We start from the raw sequence: 3,222 nt of genomic DNA, 5'->3' as shown, positions 1-3,222 counted from the left end.
TTTTTCCTGAGTGCCAGAAAAGATCTTTTGTCTATTCAGGATTCCTTCTCTTCCCATGAGGGTCATAGCTCAGTTCAGAGGGTCTTATATAATGCCAAGAAGTTGGGAGAGCATTCTTACTGATCACCAGTGTCCATACTTCATCCATCCCCGAGATTTCCATCGTTCCATCTGGTCCCCAGTCAGAGGTCCAGACAGTTAATCTGGGATGCAGAGAGGTTTCTTGTTCCCATTTGCATAACCCTCTCAGTCCTAAGGTTCTCTCTGCCACTTCTGGGCCATATGTGGAGAACTGTGAAGTTGTCTAAGGCCTTGGCTATGCAGACACGCCTTGAAGCCATTTCTCTTCTGGGTTTTGACAAGGCATGAGTTGCTGCATCTTTTAAAACCTGCAAATCTATCTTGGCCTGGGGTGTGGGGCTCAGGGACCCTCCCTTTTGGTACCCTCTGTGTCAGTATTCTCACTACATTCTCTCTCCTTTCCCCTTTTTGTTGATATTGGAGGTGAGGAAGCCTTACTTAATGTTTTCTCCTGAATCTTTTTTTTTTGAGACAGAGTTTTGCTCTTATTGCCCAGGCTGGAGTGCAATGGTGCGATCTCAGCTCACTGCAACCTCTGCCTTCCGGGTTCAAGCGATTCTCCTGCCTCAGCCTCCCAAGTAGCTGGGATTAGAGGTATGCGCCACCATGCTCAGCTAATTTTTGTATTTTTAGTAGAGATGGGGTTTCTCCATGTTGGTCAGGCTGCTCTCGAACTCCTGACCTCAGGTGATCCTCCCGCCTCAGCCTCCCAAAGTGCCGGGATTACAGTCATGAGCCATCGCACCCGGCCTAGCCCAAATATTTTATTTATGCCTTAAGCCTTTTCTGTTCCCTTCAGGACCTAGGCTTTTGAACCCCAAAAGCCAGGAAAACATGCCTGTGTTATCTGCTTTCTGCAATCACATCTCTTCCATGGGGTACTGAGCAGAGAATGGTGTGGCCAATTGAGTAGTGAGAAGCAATGAGGGGATATGAGCTATGTGTCTGTTCCTGTTTTAGAAAATACTGTTCCTACATCAGAAATACCACATTAAGATGTATAGAGCCACGTCACTGGGATGCTTGAACCCAAATAGCTGGGATTCTGGACGGAGTCGGCAGAGTACAGAAAGCTCTGAACTCGGAGATGGAGCTGGGGTGCGTCCCACCCAGTGAGGAGGGTTCATAAGGGGCATCCTGGAAGAGGGACATTTGAACTAGGATTAACTGAGTTGCCATGATGCCAAGATAATGGGAGAGTGTTCTTTGTGGTCACCAGTGTCCATATGGCATCCCTCCCCTGAGATTTTCATCATTCCATGTGGTCTTCAGTCAGTAAAGCTCTTAGAACACTTGTATAGTGCCTAGTCTGGTATGTGATGTGGTCCAACATATGTTAGCTTAGGGTCACCAAGTGTTTGGACATGGAGAGGGAACAGCAAGGGGGAATGCAGAGGCAGGAAAGACTGATATTTACTCTGGGTACTGAATAGTTCAGTGTGCCTGGGCTGGTGCATGTGCGCATGCTTTTGTGTGTGGAGTGGGATGGTGGAGGTAAGCAGCCAATGATGTGGTTGGATAGGTAAGTGGAGGTCGGGTCTTTAGTCTATGGGAAATGAGGAGCCGTTGGAGAGATTTAAGCAGGAGAGTAACATGATCAGATTGGGGTTTTGATGGCTGGGGCAGAGGATGGACTTTGGAAGACCTTGGAGGACAAAGTACAGTGACACAGCTATTGGAACATTTGAGAGAGAAATGGTGAAGCCTTCTTAACGCAATGTCGGTGGAAAGGAGGGGACTCTTTAGGACTTGGTGACTGGATGTGTGGGGCGGTGAGGTATGAGAGAGCCTAGGATGATAGTAATATTCTGATTTGGGGGTGGTGGTGCCATTCCCTGAGATGGTGACACCACTTTGGGTCAGGGGACGATGAGCTTCACTTTGGACAGTTTGAGGTGCATGTGGGATTCCCGGAGGGAAGGGGTCCAGCAATATGACAGTGCTGGACATAGCCGCTGAACCAGGCCTGTCTCCAGGCTTCCAAAATCGGGATCCTTGGTTGTCTCCTGACCTGTCTCAGTGGGAGAGATCCCAAGATTCAAACAGCCCTTCCTTGCCTTGAATACAGGGCTGTGGCTGGCAGATATTGCTGCACCCTTGCACGTATCTGTACATACGACTGGACAGAGACTTCTGAGCACCTGCAGCTGCCTGGGGCATGTTCAGCAGCACAGGGCTCAGTCCCCACAGGGTGATGTTCTGAAGGCTTCTGAGTGACAATTCAGTCCCGCAACCCTTCCACAGGGAATGTGCTGTGGGAGCTACAGAGATGAGCCAGACCCGACTGAATCCTGCCCTGAATGAGCTCACACAGTGGTGAAGTGTCATGAATGTGAGTTAGATGGGACAAGTGTGAAGTGGAAGATCTGACAAAGTGCTGTAGGATGTAAAGAGAATGATCTTAAAGTGCAATGGGAAAGGATGCATGAAAGAGATGATGTCTAACCTGGCTTTGAAAACTAGTCCCAGGTACCATCAGAGAACAGCATAATACGTGCAAGGGTGCAAAGACATGGGGGTGCGGCAGTACAGATAATGTAGCGAGCGGACAGCCATGTGAAGGGTGTAGTGGAAAATCAGGCTGAAGAAGCAGGTGGGGGCAGATTCTGGAGGGCCTTGAGGACTCAACTGAAGAATTTGGACTTAATGGTAATGGGAGCTGTCAAAAGTCCTTGATCAGAAAAGTGATGAATCAATCCAGGTTTGACCAAAGTAACAGAACCACTATGAGTGATAAAAACATGAGAACTTTACAGTCATGGGAGCAGTTGGAGAAATCTGTGCAAAACTGTTAACCTCCGCATTTGGTGTTGGGCCTGAAGCTGTTACAGCTCAGCTGGGCCAGCAGTTAGGAAAGAAGGTTGAGTGTGAAGTGAGGGGCAATAAGGGCACACTAGAATCCAGGAGGACAAACTGGAACCTGTGCCTGGCCCTTGTGCCTTCAGTCTCAGTGACTGGTGACCTGCAGGAGAAGCTGGCACCTTTGCCATGGAGCTTGCACTTGGTCCAGCACTCAGCACAGTGGAAGGAAGTGTCCTGGTGGGGACTGGACAGGCTGTGCTAACGGGGAGCCAGCAGATTAGCGACATGTGAGTGCCCTCACTGTGTCTGGTGCTGTTCCATTTTCTCTTTCTTTTCTTT

This window comes from Piliocolobus tephrosceles, chromosome 14, assembly GCF_002776525.5.
Source record: "Piliocolobus tephrosceles isolate RC106 chromosome 14, ASM277652v3, whole genome shotgun sequence".
Classification (NCBI taxonomy): domain Eukaryota; kingdom Metazoa; phylum Chordata; class Mammalia; order Primates; family Cercopithecidae; genus Piliocolobus; species Piliocolobus tephrosceles.
Note: the sequence above shows the minus strand (reverse complement) of the source record.